This window comes from Castor canadensis, chromosome X (genome assembly GCF_047511655.1).
Source record: "Castor canadensis chromosome X, mCasCan1.hap1v2, whole genome shotgun sequence".
NCBI classification, from domain to species: domain Eukaryota; kingdom Metazoa; phylum Chordata; class Mammalia; order Rodentia; family Castoridae; genus Castor; species Castor canadensis.
The window spans coordinates 10,282,202-10,299,864 of NC_133405.1; positions in this window are offsets into that span (position 1 = coordinate 10,282,202).

Here is a 17,663-nt window from a genome sequence, read left to right on the forward strand (position 1 = left end):
TCAGAGACAATGAGAAACCCCCAGTCATAAGTGTCAATACCTGGATTTGATGCCAAAGGAATGAGTCCAGAAATTTCATGGAACTGATTTTATTTTTGTGACTACTGTTTTTTCTTTTTTACTTTATTCAATTTTTCACTTTTATTCTTATTTCTTTTCTTTTCTTTTTTTCTTATTTTTTTCCCATTTTTATTTAGTGTTTTTAATTTTACTGTCACTATTTTCTTATCTTTATTCTTACTCCCTTTACTTTCTCTCCTTTTCTTGTGTTACAATCCATTGTTCTCCCCCAACTATTTTTTCTGCCCCTTTTCATTCATTCTCTACCCCTGAGTTCATCTCCCCCTCCTCAACTTCCCCTATCTTTCACCCCACTTCCCCTCCAGCCTCCACACTTACCACCCACTGATTAGTCTACTTTGCAATCCCTGACACAAACACCCTACAGAACAACTGAACTATACCCTAAAATACACAGGGCCCTAAAATCCAATAGCCCCATACTTCTCTCCCCCTTATCCCTTTATACCCTTTCTGCCTTCCCTTTTAGCACTTCCTTTTCAAATTACCCAAGTCAAGTATTTACCTTTATCTAAACAAATGTTATTCCACCAATTCCCACTGTTTATTAATGTTATCACCAAAAGATTCTGTATATAATATGTAAACATCTGGACTGGCATTGAACTTGTGAATTTGTTATTGCTAATTTACACTTTCAGTCAGGGACAAAATAACATACCAACCCAGGTAACAACTAAGCCTGCACAGCACAAAATAGAAGAATAGGAGGAAGAAGATGGCAAGGAAATTCTACTCCTCAAAAGACCAACAACTCAATAGATGATTTAGTGGGAAATGAAGAAAATGAATATCCAGTTTCTGATCCCATCAGGACAATGATAACTATGACCAAGGAGCTCAGTGACATCTATAAAAAATCTCTCAAAGAGGAAATCATGAATGAACTAATTAAGATATTCAAAGAGAAGCTTCAAGAGATGGTTAAACAGAACATATAGGATGAACTCAAACAATATCAAGACACCACAAATAAAAAATTTGAGAAGACACAGAAACAAATAAATGATCTCACAGAGGACTTCAGCAAACTCCAAAATGAAACAAAAGAGGCTATTAAAAAAGAGATATATGAAATAAAGAAGACAGCACAAAATATGGAGAGGATTTAAACAAATATATGGGAAAACCTCAGGGAAAAACATGAGACAGAAATTCTGGAAATAGAAAGTTCCTTAAATCAAATAAAAATACAAGGGAAAACCAATCCTTCAGACTAGAACAAGTGGAAGACAGAATTCCAGGGCTTGAAGACAAAATAGATATTAAAGAAAAAACAGAAGAACCATTAGACAAAAGACTCAAGAAATGTAAAAGGAAAATGCAAAAAATCAACAATTCAATCAAAAGACCAAACCTGCAAATTATGGACATCAAAGAAGGAGAAGCAGTGCAAGCCAAAGGGAAATATAATATAGTCAAAAAATAATAGCAGAAAATTTTCCAGATCTTGAGAAAGAGTTGCCTATTCAGGCACAGGAAGCTGCCAGGACACCAAAAAGACTTGACTAAAATAGAACATCTCTATGGCATATTAACATTAAAACAAGTAGAACAAAGAACACAGAAAGAATACTGAAGGCTGTATGACAGAAAAAATGTATATATAAAAGGAAACTGATCAAAATAACAGCAGATTTCTCAACAGAAACTGTAAAAGCAAGAAGGGCATAGAGTGAGATATTTTGAGCAATGACTGAAAGAAAACAATTTCAGTGCTAGCATACTCTACCCAAAAAAGCAATCATTCAAAATTGATGGAGGAAAAAAATCTTTCATGATAATCAGAAATTAAACTATATATGACCACCATGACATCACTACAGAAGACTCTGAACGGAATTCTACACACAGAAGATGAAAACAAGCATACCCACAAAAGGATAGGAAGTATTAGATATTATAAGAACAGACAAATACCCAGAGAGTAGCATTGAATCAGCTGCACACATTCAAATCCTTAAACAACAAAAACAACTAAATGGCAGGAATCATCACACATCTCTCAATATTAACACTGAATGTCAATGGACTCAACTTCCCCAACAAACAATACCATTTGGCAAACTGGATTAAAAAGGAAGACCCAACAATCCCTTGTTTACAAGAGACCCACTTTGTTGATAGAAACAAACACTGGCTTAGGATGAAAAGTGGGAAGATATTTACCAAGCTAATGGCCCCCTTAAACAGGCAGTAGTAGCAATACTTATATCACACAAAGTAGCTTCAAACTTAAACACAGAAGCAATGTATTAAGATGAAATAACAATTATCAACATACATGTGCCCAATGTCAGTGCACCCAACTTCAATAAACATAGACTAAAGGACTTAAAATCACATATAGACTCCAACACAGTGGAAGTGGGAGAATTTAATACCCATCTATCACCAATAGATACATCATCCAGACAAAAAATCAACAAAGAAATCCTAGAACTAAAATGACACCACAGATCTAATGGAACTAATAGATGTCTATAGAGTATTCCATCATACAACAGCACAATATACATTCTTCTCAACAGCCCATCAATCTTTCTCTAAAATAGACCATATCTTAGAACACAAAGCAAGTCTCAACAAATACAAAAAAATTGAAATATCCCCTTGCATACTATCTGATCACAATGCAAAAGAAATGAGAACTCAACAACAAAAGTAGCAGCTGAAAATATGCAAATAATTAGAGGTTGAACAACACATTGCTCTATGATCAGTGGTCATATAAGAAATAAGGGAGGAAATAAAAAAAGTTTGTGGAATTCAATGAATATGAAAATGCAACCTATCAGAACCTACTGAACACAGCAAAGGCAGTCCTAAGAGGAAAGTTTATAGCCATGAGTGCTTATATTATAAACACAGAAAGATCTGAAATAAACAACCTAATGCAACATCTCAAACACCTAGAAAAACAAGAACAAGTAAAACCCAAAAGAAGCAGGAGAAGAGAAATAATAAAAATAAGGGCCCAAATCAACATAATGGAGACTAAAAAAAAAATACAAAGAAATAATGAAACAAAAAGCTGGTTCTTTACAAAACTAAACAAGATTGACAAACCCCTGGCAAATTTGATTAAAATGAGGAGGGGAAAAGACCCAAATTAATAAAATCAGAAACAAAAAGGGGAGAAAAAACAAACACAAAGGAAATTCAAGTAATCATTAGGGATTACTTTGAAAACTTATATTGAAATAAATTGGAAAATCCAGATGAAATGTACGAATTTCTAGATATACATGACCATCCAAAACTGAACCAAAAGGATATTAATCACCTATAAAAGTCTATAACATGCAATGAAATTGAAGTAGCAATAAAGAGATTCCCAAAAAAGAAAAGTCCAGGACCTGATGAACACTCTGCTGAATTCTATCACAATACCTGACTTTAAGCTATACTGCAGAGTCATAACAATAAAAACATCGTGGTACTGGCACAGAAACTGAAATGAAGTCCAGTCAAACAGAATAGTAGACTTGGATATGAATCTGTGGAGAGTGGATTATGAGAAGCCTGTGAGAACTGGACGTAAGCAACACAAGATGCACCTACTGCTTTTTCCTAAATTGTTTATGGGCTGAGATTGACTCAGCCTTGCTCACAGAAGAGGAAGATGACAGAGCTTTCTATTATTACAATGTCACGCCCCTCCCCAAGAACCACTGCTCCACCTTGTTTACCACTGGGTATAAAAGATCCCTTGAAGGAGGAAGAGGGACCTTTTGCTTTTGGCTTTTGTTTTGGGATGTGAGGCTTTTGCCTTGGGGTTTCGCCTTTTTGGTGCAGAAAACTTTTGGAAGGGAAAAGATTGCTGAAGGGAAAAGAATTGTTAAAGAGGGGTTGATAGAAAGTCTGCACCGAGAATTTTAACATAGACTTTAGAAAAGCTAAGCTAAAGAAAGAACTTTATACATAGGCCTTAGAAAAACTAATCTAAAGAAAAACCAAAGAAAGAACTTTATAGTGCAAGTCTAAGGACCGAGACTTTAAGATTTATGCATATGCAGTTTGTAGGCATGACTGTTGTTTGCAAGTCTGAGCACCAAGGCTAAAAGAAAGCTAAAGAGAGATGGGACAATGCAAGCCTGGGCAAAAGACTTTAAGAGAGATTAACAGCTCAGAGAAAACATGGGACAGCATGAGTCTAAGGAAAGAGGTTTTAAGCAAAGTTTTAAAGAACTAAACAGGAGTAAGGCCTTAAAGAATAAAGATAGAGAAAAGAAGCAATGAGGGTTGTGCATCTCCACCAGAGCCTCCAACACATCTGACCCCACTTTCGGTCTGTCTGTCTATCTTGTGTCTTTTCTGAATCTCTAGTCACCACCAGTTAAGCCCAGTTAGGTTCAGTAATAACCAGGAGCAAGAGAAAGTTTGCTCCAACAAAGGAGGGAGAAAAAACAGCTCCCTCTATGAAACCACACAGCTATGCATACCTAATTCTTACAAAGGCACCAAAAATATACCATAGAGAAAAAACAGCCTCTTCAACAATTGTTGCTGGGAAAACTGAACATTTGCCTGCAGAAAACTGAAACTAGATCCATGTTTATCACCGTATACAAGTATCAACTCATAGTGGATTAAAAAACTTAATGTAAGACCTGAATCCTTTAAGTGAGTACAGGAAAGAGCTGTACTGGAAGGAATATGCATAGATAATAAATTCCTCAATAGAACTCAAGTGACTCAACAACTAAGAGAAAAGACAGACTAATGGGACTACATGAAATTGAAAAGCTTCTGTACAACATAAGAAATGATCTCTAAATTGAAGAGTCCTTCCACAGAATTGGATAAAATCTTTGCCAGCTATACATCAGACAAGGAACTGCAGAAGTTCAAATGGCTAAAAAACAGATGAAAAAAATGCTCATTCTCCCTGGCCATAAAGGAAATACAAATCAAAATCAAATAAGATTCCACCTCACTCCTGTTTGAATAGCTGCCAGCAAGAATACAAATGACAACAAATGTTGGCGAAGATGAGGAGGAAAAAGGAACTCTCATACACTGCTGCTGGGAATGTAAGCTAGTGCATCCACTGTGAAAAACAGTATGGAGGCTCTTTAAAAATTAAAAATAGACCAGCCATACAATCCAGCAATACCACTCTTAGGGATATACCAAAAGGATTGTCAGTCTGCTTACAGAAAAAGAACTTGTACACCAATTTTTATTCCAGCACTATTGACAATCGGTAAGCTTTGGAAAAAGCCTAGATGCTCCACTACCAACGAATGGATTAAGAAAATGTTGTATTTATACACAACGGAATTTTACTCAGCCATAAAAAAGAATGAAATTTGTCATTCACAGGTAAATGAATGGAACTGGAGAACATCACCTTAAGTTAGGTTGGCCAAGCTCAGAAGGCCAAAAGCTACATGTTTTCTCTCATATGTGTGATATAGAGCTAACATAAATGTAGCAATATTATGAAGTGCTGATCACAGTAAGAGAAGGTCATGCATGAGAGGGGTAGGAAAACTAAGAACTTGAATAGGGTTAATATACTCACTATATGAGAACAAATACAGAAATCTTGAACTGACTGAAACTACCATAAGAATGGAAGTAAAGTAAAATGAAGAAAATTAGAGGAGATAACCCAAGTGAGGTTATGATACATGCATACATGAAAATATCACAAGGAAAGTCCCTGGTAGCTACCTTTATCTCAAACTAAAATGTCATGTTTTCATTTTATCTTTTCTCTGTTTTTCCTACAAAATCAGAGAACAGGAGAGCAGAAGTCCTGTGCAGGGTAGGTGGGCTGGTACCAGTTGGAGGGAAAGGTGCTAGGGAAAGGGGATAGAAGGATGAATACATTGTAATAAAATGTGTACACGTTTAAGTGACTGCAAAAATGACACCTGTTGACAGTATTCCAGGAATCGGGGGAAGGGGGATAAAAGAGAATGGTTGAGGAGGTGAATTCATGTATGATATATTTCATAAATTGTAATAACCTTTGTAAATGCCACAATGTACTTTCACCCATTGCAACAATAATGGAAACAAATAAATACATGCAAGTTATTGTACAACCAATCTCTAGAACTCTTTTAATCTTGCAATACTGAAGCTCTCTTATAATTATTCTGCATTTATGATTTTTATTACTCTAGGTACTGTTTTCCATAATAGTGATTCCTTTTCACATTCATAAACACCACAGTTTCACTTTTTTCGTATCCTAGCCTACACTTTTTATTTACTGTCCTAATGAATATGAGGTAGTGAGCAACAATTTTAAATAACCTAAAGAATGATTAAAAAATTTAAATAAAATGTTTCTTGCCTAATTTATCCTGAGCCCTTTTCTTAATTCTAGATAAGTGAGTACTCTACTTTCTCCATTTGCTTAGACTGTATGAAAACACTTCTGAATTTTCTCATGTAGAAGAAATTTTCTATTTCAGAACTTTTTATTTCTCCTCGGTATCCTACAAAGATAACAGGATTACCCAGCTGATCTCCTTCACTGTCAGCCCATAACATGTTTAGGTTTTATAGAAATTTTAGATTGACTCTGGACCCTGTTTTTCATGTGTAAGTGGTTCTGCATCATTAGATTTGCAAAACTAAGATTAATAAAATATAACACACAAAGATCCATTTTATGACTTTCCCAAGTTAGTCAAATTTTACTATTGTGAATACATTAAGAAATAAAAATATGGAAAAACTTAGCCTATAGATGTTTACTTTAGATATGTTGCACAGATGTAAGTGGAAATTTTAGTCCAAAGTGAATTTGTAAGTCTCCCACAAATGCATGTTTATCCAAGAATATTTAATTTAGAATTTCTATTACCACAAAAAGAGTGCCTCAGGTATCTAGTTGCATCTCAATTACTTTTCTTTTTTATTATTTATTTATTCATTTATTTATTTACTTATTGCAGTACTGGAGACTGAACTCAGGGCCTCTATCACTTGAGACATGCTCCCAACCCTTTTATATTTATTTTGGTTTTGAGACAATGTATCACTAACTTGATTTGTTCTGGCTTTAAACTCACAATCCTCATATCTCTGCTTCCAGAGAAGATGTGATTGCAGACATGTGCCACTATGCCCAATTATTATCATTCATTCTTAATACATAAAGTACAGGGACTATTTTTACTTTAAAATGGGAAATTGGTATGTTCATTTTCATTTTGTGAAAATTAATTTGTATCTAAACAATATGTGCAATGGGATGATGTGATAAAATATTTCAGATACTGTGAAAAGTTTAACATATGCCTTGTTTATATACTAAATATTAAGGGAAAATACCTCTGCATCTGATAAAGCTAATACAAAATATAGGAGAAAATCAGTTTGAAATGTGTTAAAAATTATAAATTATGTACCAAATAAAATGTTATGTCTTATGGCTTTCAATGCACATAATAATTGTCTTAACTTACTTTTGCTTAGGGGTAATTATTTATTGATTTGTGTGCAAATGTATAATATTTAAAAATGAATTTCTGTTTATTATCAATATATCAGATCTTTAAACTGTAAAGAAAAAACTGTTTAAAGATAAAGGTACTTATTTTTTGAGGCAGATTAAGTTGACAGTTTTTTTTATTCCTTTATTGTTGTGCTGGGATGAAAATGCTTTTAGTAATATTTTTTAATTAAGATATATTCATTATAAAGGAGGGAGGATTCATAGTAACAATTCCAATTAGTCTTATATTGTACATCGTTTACATTGCCCCCATTATCTTTCCCCACTACCCCCCCATGAGCTGAGAGCTCTTAATAATGATTATGCATTTATTTTTTGGAGGTTCAAGGCATAGGGTAAAATTTAGTCTAGCTTGGTAAATGTTTTCACAAATTCACTTTCCTCATTCACCACAGCAAAGGAAATAATCAACAGAGTAGAAAAGACAAGCTACAGAATGGTGAAAAATATTTGCAAACCATATATCTGATAAAATGTTAATATCCAAAATATAAAAGAAATGTCAAGGAAATAAATGAGAATTACAGATAAGACAAAGGACTTGATTTGACATTTCTCTTGAGAAGACATATGTTGGTAATTCATATGAATGACCAACAGGTATAAGAAAAAATGCTCAGCATCATTAATCATCAAGGAAATGAAAATTAAATCCAAAATGAGATTATAGAGATTAATCAGAAAATAGGGAAATCTGATGCCATAGTATCACAGCTTGGCTGATAATAAGGAATCACATCCTGGATTGCTGACTTTACCTTAATGACTCAAAACATACAGCAGAGTCATGCTGGCACGAGCTCAAAATATAAATAAATATATAAATATAACAAAAATAACAGCCTTGGACTGACATGTGGGAGGAACTAATCCAGGTTTCCAGGACTGACCACCAATGTGTCCACAGACCCAGTGATAATTTGATGTCATGAAAACTCCAGTGCAGTTCTCCTTCTTGAACCTGCCCACTTACTCATCTGGAGGGGACACTTTTGCTTTGCTTTGCTTTAATAAACTTGCTCCTGGTTAAGTCTCCTCTGTGTCTATCCTTAAATTCTTTCTTAAACAAGACTAAAACTTTCTGAATCCCAGATCAAATGGCCCTAAACTGGTGACATATTTTGTCAAACCAAGCCAGTACACGTGGGGAGACCCCTACTCATGAGCAGGTGACTTAATTTTTCTTTGATTCTGGTAAGCCTACCTGATTCCTTACCAATGCAGGGAAATGGCTCTTCAGAGAGAAATGGCTCTTCAGTTTTATTTTCTCATTCTGGACTTTTATCCTACAAAACTTGCACAACTGTGGAAATTATTCCTGCTTCCTCTTGTGTCTGGAAAAACCAAATAATTTTATCCAAAACTGTTATTAAAGGGTTAATATGTAAATATTTCAGATATTTTGTGTATTTTCTTTACCTTATGCCTTCTTCTTTCTTATACTAAGATCATTTTAGTGTTCAAAAGTCATTGGAAATTTTGTTATATTAGCCAGTCTAGCTGGAATGCAACATTTCTGTAACGCAAGTAAGACCAAAGTTAAAAAATGTGTAAAGGCACCCTTTTGAAAATCTAAGAAACAGCAAAGTTTGCATAATATCTTTGAGCATGTGTGAAGAGGTGATTTTTACTCATTTAGATAAAAAATAAGGTAAAAGAACCAATTAGTAAAAGATAAAAAGTACTAAAAAAGATTATAAATACTATTTACATATAGAGGATTTTTTTATGTAAATAAGGTTTTTATGTTTTATTATTTGTTATACTTATTTATTTATTTATCGATTTATTTATGTTATTACCAAAACCACCAGGTTGTTCCAGAATGGAAACAGGCAGATAAGGGAAAAGCCAGAAGGGTAAGAACATATCTCAGAAGGATTATGTTACAGTTTATGCTGAGATACAATTTATAAAATATTGGTAGGGCATAAGGAGATATAAAAAAGTTATAAGTAAAGGAAAATTCTCTGGATTAAAATGTTTTTAAATTGTAAAGTAAGGTTTTGTCTTAAAACAAAGGATTATTTTTAAGACACATATAAGGGCAAACCAGGAGGGTAAAAGCATGTCCCCTTAAATCCCAATAAAGCTGCAACACAAAAATGTTCATAGCCAATCTCCTCTCTAAGAAGGTCTGCCCTCCTCTGGGGGGGCGTATTTTTCCTTCTCTTAATAAAATGTATTCTTCTTAATAAACTTTGCTATTGATTTCACTATTTTTTGTCTTGGTTGAAATCTTTTTTGTACAAGTATAATGATGGCCAAGAACCCCAACTGAAACTCATGTTAATATCTCAAATAAGAATGGCTATTATAAAACAAAGACAGAAAATAAGTGCTGGTAAGTATTTGGAGAAAAAAAACTCTGTACATTGTTTGTGGTGTTGTAAATTAGTACAACCATTATGGCAAACAGTATAGAGATTTCTCAAAGTATAACGTAAAACTACTGTATGATCCGGTAATCCTATTTGTGTGTATACATTTAAAGGAAAATAATTCAATATATTGAAGAGCTGGATGCACTCCCATGTACATTGTAGCATCAGTCACAAGAGACAAAAATGTTGAACAAAACTACATGTTCACCAGTGGGTAAATGGAAAAGGAAAATGTCACAGACACATACACACACACACACACACACACACACACACACACACAAGCCACAGAGACACACACGCATACAGTCTTAAGAAACAATGAAATACTATCATCTGTAGCACCATGGGTGAACCTTGAGGACATTAAGTACTTGCCATAACCCAGGCACAGAAAGACAAATATCATATGATCTCACTTATAGGTAGGATCTAAAACAATTGAACTCATAGAAGTAGAGAGCAGTAATGGTTACAAGGATAAGGCATGGGGCTTGGGAGATGTTGGCCAAAATATACACAATTTCAATTAGATAAGGAGGAATAATTTCAAAAGATGTATTATAGAACATGAAGACATTAGTTAATAGCAATGTTCTGTATTTTGAAAACCACTGTGAGGGTAGGTCTTAAGTGTTATTATCATAACACATATGTGAGATAATGAATAGGCTAACTAGTCCAATTAAGCCATTCCACAATGTGTGTTTATTTCAAAATATCATGACATTCATGTATAATTTTTGTTTGTCAAGTAAACTAAACTAAAATAAATAAATTAGATAAAAGTGAGACAAAAGCATTTGAGATCATTAATGTTAACTAATACAACACAATAAAGACTTGGAATTTGGGACTGGAATGTAGCTCTGTGGTACAGCACTTGCCTAGCATGCGTGAGGCCCTGGGTTCGATCCCAGCACCGATAAAGAAAAGACAAAAAAAACCAGACTTGGAATTTGAATCATAAAGTATCTCTTAAACTAGAGAAATGACATATATTTTGGGAAATATTACAGGATGGGTTCTGAATTTTTTGCAAATGTACCATTGATTCGCCTACCCCATATTTAGCACCATTTGGCTATTGACTAGCCTGCCATTACACTGGAAGAAGAAAGTTTTCATACTGAAGATGATCCAGAAGAGATCTATAATAAAGAATACCATACTTAATAAAAAGAATACATACAGAAGAAATCCTCCAACCCATCCCTCTTCACTACTTTTGGTTGCTGTTTGTGATATCTTTTGTATAAGAGATTGTTGAATTCTTCTCTCAAAATCCTGACTGTTAAAGAAGAAACCTAATGATACATGTATTTGTGGATTCACCAGAAAATTGTACTGGTCCTGATTTGATTATACTATAATAAAACCTACTGGTAAGCATTCCTTATATATGGACCCAGAAATTCCAGTGAAATTTTACCCCCATTATGCTTACATATTAAAAGACAGTTAAGGTTGTGTCTGTTTGTGGAAATAGTCTGAGAAAAGAGAGAAAATTTTGAAAATTCAGGCAACAGAAGACAAAAAATATCATTGAAAGGAGGATGATTCCAGCATGTGGCATGAAAGGCTTTATGGATCTGCTATCCAATAAGCTACCATAAATTGTTGAAATTATTTTAAATGGCTGTTAAAGGCTCTGGGAATGATCATAAGAGCATATAGCACTGGCATAAACATTTATTTTTAAAAAATCTTCTAAATCTTGGTAACAATAGCAAGAGTTTATGACATCTCATCTGTCATTCATTCTTCTTTCATTCAAATTCACTTGCAGAGCAGAGGTTCCATAGTGAGAGAAATAAGTTATGGAATTTGTAGACTACTACTTATACTTATAAGTTATAAGTATAAAATATGTGTGCTGGTCTGGTAAAAACAGACTGACATCTCTAGCCCACATTTCTAGCACTGAATCAATGTCGTAGAGATATTGTCAGTGAGAAGAGGCAAATCATGATAGCAATTATTAGCAGTTATAATTTTTTTGGTCTATACTAAGGTTTGAACTCAAGGCCTCACACTTTTTAGGCACTACCACTTGAGCTCTACCACTTGAGCTAGTCCACCAACCTATATAGCAATTATCTTTGATGCTCTCCTAAAAGGAGTGACTTTATTGGAAACAGAGTGTGGAAATGTACAAGAATAAAGGTGGTTTTTAGATTACAAAAATTTTGGTTGCAAGAAACTAAGATGAATAATGTCATCTCCATGATAGCAATATGCTAAACAATAGCCCAAGTTTACAAAAAAAAAAAAAACTTTGGAAAGTGTCCTTGGGTCAGACTAAACCTCCAAGAGCGAGTTACAAGAATAACAATGGGAAGTGGCCCAGATTTAATTTGATAATATTATGGAAAAATTTACACTTCAAGACATTATCAAAAATAATAGAATAATCAGTAGTAATTAGTATTGTTTAATAACTAGACAATAGCAACTAGAATAACAGCAACGAAGGTAGTCAGTTTAAGGGAAAGATAAGGGAAGAAATAGTTGGTAAAAGCCCTACTTCAACCACCGTCATCCCAGTATAGATGTGCACAGCTGAGGTTATGCCTTCTGAAGAGCAAAAATCAGATCTTCACACTGCAAAGGAAATACTTTACAAAAATAACTTACCAAGTTGTTAAACAAATAAACAAGCAGGGAATAACACAAACAAGCTGGTCAGACTGGCCACAGGTACTATGTAAAATGTGCACTTCTCAATAAAAATCTAAGACATGCAAAGAGACAGGAAAATTTGACCCATACACAGGAGAAAAAAATGAAGAGAATGCCTGATCACAGATGATGTACTTAACAAATTTTAGCAGTCTTTATAAACATGGTTCCTAAACTAAAGGAATCATGCTTAAGTAAATAAAAGCAGGTGTGATGACACTTTCCTATCAAATACTGATTATGTATAAGGAGGTAGAAATGAAAGGATTAGTGAACTTGAAAGATTAAAAGATTATACAATCCAATGAACAGGAAAAAAGAAAAGAAATTAACAGAGAGACAGACAGTATTAAATGCACCAACATATGTGTAATGACATTATCAGAAAGAAGAGGAAAGAAAAATATTCAAAGAAATAATAGCTTAAAGCAGGTACTTGATGAAACTCAGCCAGCTTCAACTGGGACAAATACAAACAAATCTACTATTTTACTATAGTAAAATATACAAAGGCAGATACAAACAGCAAACCTGAAATCATCAAAAGACAAAAATAGCCTGTATATACAAGGAATCTTGATAAGATTTTAGCTGACTTCCCATGGGAATCAATGTAGATCAGAAGAAAATGGCATGACATATTCAAAGTGATGACAGAAAAATAAAATTTTAACCAAAAATCTTATATCCAGAATATAGTCTTCAAACTTTATAGAGAAATAAGAACATTCCAAGGTAAACAAAGGTTGAGAGACTTTCTTGCTAGCTGATCCAATTTGCAAAAGTACTAAATGAAGTGTTTTAGGTTGAAACCAAATAATACACATAGTGATTCAAATCTCATAGAATACCAAATTCCATAGAATCCCATAGATAGTGGATAAAGGTAATAGTACAATTATAAAAGAAAATATAAATACATATCTCTATTTAAGTGACTTATGACAAATTGAGTAAAATAATATGTATATATGTATATTGTTGAGCTTTATAATATGTAGGAATATATTTCACAAAAAGCCAAAATGAGATAGTAGTTATGTTAGAGCATGGAATTGATACCAGATGGTTACTTAAATCCATGGGAAGAAATGAAAAGAGCTGAAAAAAAATAAATTTAATATTACAGATTATAAACATATTTTTTCTCCTTTTATTCAGCTTCTATTATAAACCTTTTATAAAACAATAACTTAAAAAATGAATTTTTGACCTTGCAGCATATACAAAGCTGATATGTATATTAATAGTTCAAAATGGAGAGAAGAAAATAATTGTATAGGAGTAAAATTTCTCTATTTCAATGCAACTAAGGTAGCAAATATTTGAAATAATTTTTGATATATTAATATTTATTTAGTAATTCCAAGAGCAAGCTCAAGGAGAATAGCACACCTACTGTAAGAGATAATTTAAAGAACTAAAATGTTAAAATAGAAAATTTTCACTCAATTTAGAAATACCCTTATTATTTTTGCAGTATATATTTATACTGCAATTAAAAAATAAAATCTTACTCATAAAAGGGAACTGTCAGAGAATAATAAATTGATCCTAGAAATTAAATGTGAGACCAGATATTTTTAAATCAATACTTAGTTTAGAAGATAAGGAAATTTCTCAGAAAAGGACAGAGAAGATGTATAAGATTTAAAAAGGTATTTTTTCCTTTCTTTCTTTTATTTTATCATTTTTACATTTATTTACATGTATACATTGTTTGGACCACCTCCTCTTAAAAAGGTATTTTTAAGATGATCATTTGGCATATCTAAACTCTGAACAACAAGAGTTCCAAAATGAAAATATTGAGAAAAGGAAGGGAGAATTTCTGAGGTAAGTCAGCCAATAGAACCAAAGATTATGATTTTCCTGATTCAAGGGACCTAGCACAATGAAAAATAAAAAGAGGCTCATGATATCAAGAAAATTTTTGACACAAGTTGCAAAGAGAGAAATGGAAAGCTTACGGAGCAACTTCTGACTATAATGGAGTAATAAATATGGGAATAGATCCTTCACCATAATAATAAAAGTGGAAAATTTATATGAGGCAACTGCTTTTAGACATTTGACAACAGCATAAACTATAATCTCTATGGGAGTCAGTTATGAGATGAGTCTAATGGTAATGCAGTTCTCAGCCTGGAACACTATGCAAAGCCCAGTGCAGTATGTTGGTGGCTAAAACAGTACACTGAAAGGTTGATGCAGATGTTAGAATTCTAGAAGTGGCTCAAACACTTGGAATTCACATAGTTACATGCAATAGAGGAGAACATCATACAGAGAATAGCTCCAGAAGGCACTTATGGAGTCTTTTATGAGGTAGTGGCTAAGGTTTAAGTTTCACACATGCAGGATGAGACTATCCATGATTTACCAAAGAGCAGATTCTATGGGGCTAAAAGAACAGATGTACTAAAAGTTCACCATCATTAAGGGATAGTAGTGTTCCATCTCAACCAGACCACAAACACCATATTATAGCATCCATAACACTCTCAAATGGCTAATATTAAAAATACAGAGAATATCAAAATCTGTAGAAGATGTGAAAAATCTGGAACTCTTAAATATTCCAGGTGAAAATGTGAAGATCCTCAATATATTTTGTATGTGTTTTGGTAGTTTCTCACTTTTTGTCTATTTTAAATTTTTCTTATAAATTCAGATATACACATATAATATGACTTAATAATCAGGTCTCTAGGTATTTATTCAAGGGATACAAAACTCCAAAAACTTCACCATAAGTATTTGTAGCATATTGTGATAATAATCCCAAATTAGGAATAACACAAATTTCGATCAATAAAATATGGTATAACAGAACAATAGAAAAAATACTTAGTAGAAAAATCATAGATAAAAATAACAATGTTCATGAATCTTAGAAAAACTATGTTCATAAAATAATCCAGACATAAGAGTTGTGGAAGTTGCTCAGTGGTAGAACACTTTCCAAGAAGACAGACAGACATAAAAATAACAGTGTATAGTGTTATTTATGTAAAACTTCATTAAATACAAATATACCTTCTACAAACAGAATGTAGATTATTGGCTGCCTGAGAACACGGCTTGTAATGGAGACTGTGATGTTTAGCTTTGATTGCCTACTTGATTAGATTAAGAAATCCCTGGGAGATTAACATAACACACCTCTTGTTGTGTCTGTAATGGCATTTCTAGAGATAGTTGCATCACAAGTGCTCTCACCTAATCAACCTATTAATCTCTTGATAGATTCATAATATGATGGCATTACTAGGAGATGGAGCCTAGTAGGAGAAAGGTATATATGGTATATATACCATGTGTATATATACCATAAGAGTTGTGGAAGTTGCTCAGTGGTAGAACACTTTCTAAGAAGACAGACAGACATATATATATATATATATATATATATATATATATATACCATGTGTATATATACCATATATTCGTAATCCATTCATTAGTTTTAGGGCATGTGGGCTATTTCCATACCTTGGATATTGTGAATAGTGCTTTAATGAACATGTATGTGCAAGTGTTTCTATTGTAAACTGACTGAATTTCCTTTGGGTATATGCCCAAGTGTGGTATTGCTAGATCATGTGGTAGTTCTAGCTTTAGTGTTTGAGGAGCCTCTACCATGTTTTCCATAGTGGTTGTACTAATTTACAGTCCCACTAACAAAGTGTATGAAGGTTCCTTTTTCTCCCATCCTTGTCAACATTTGTTGTTGTTTGTGTTCTTGATGATAGCAATTCTAACAGGAGTGAGGTGGGATCTTAATGTGTTTTTCATTTGCATTTCCTTTATGGCCAGGGATGTTGAACATTCCTTCATGTATTTATTGGCCATTTGTACTTTTAGAATTGTCTGTTTTGGTCATTTGTCATTGTACTGTGGGGAGGCAGGAAAGGAAAAGAGAATGATAGGGTATAATATTGAAATATGTTGCATCTGTGTATAAAGGTGCTATAACAAAAAACACTGAAACCTGTTGAATGACAGGAGGGCAGAAATAGGATAGAGAAAGTATAATAGAGGGTGTCAATCTGAATAAAATACAATGTATGCTTGTGTGAAATACTATGGTGAAACCCCTTTGAATAATTAATATACCTTTTATAAAAAATGTAGGACAGGGAGGTGAAACAGGTTTTGTTCAGGTAGGAGGGGGAGGGTAAACAGAGAAGGTGAAGGAAGGTGAATGTGATTAATTTACTTTATGTATTTGTATGAAAGTAGAACAGTGAAACCTATTGAAATCATTTTAAGCAGGAGGAGGGGATCAGAGTGAAGGATGAATGGGGTGAACCTAACCAAGATACATTATAATCACATGTATGATTATCACAATGAAGTCATTCTGCACATCTAAAGTATGCAAATAAAAATGGGTTTTTTTCAAAAATAAGAAAATGAAATGCTAAATTACCCAAGTTTTGGTTTTAGCAGTCTTTAAAATAGCTTTTCATATATTTTCAAAGTTTTAAAGAAAAAAATGTGAAAAGAATTTTTAAAAAATGTCCTGAACAAGAATTATCTATAAAAATGAATGGAAATCTATGAAAAGCATCACATGCAACAACTAGAATTGAGAAGTGCAATACAAAATTGCAAAATTCAATGGATGGGCTTGCCAGAAGATTGGAGATGAAAGAGTCAGTTATTGTAAAATGGGTTAATAATAACCATCTGAATTGAAGAATCAAGACAATTAGTGATTAAAGAAAAGTTAACAGAGATTCAGAACATTGTGCCAAAATATTAAATAGTCTAACATAAATTTACTTGGAATTTCAGAAGGTGAAAAGAGTGAGAATGAGTAGCATAAAATTTAACAAATCAATGCCTGAAAATATCTCAAATTTCATAAAAATATTCACTTTACAGATTTCACAATCTCACTGAACTCCATGCAGAATAAGCACACAGGTGCATGAATATATAACCTTTGGTTATATATAGTTGAATGTCTGAACCCCAAAGAAAGATAAAATATGTTAAGTAGCTGACATCCTATCAGAAGCAAC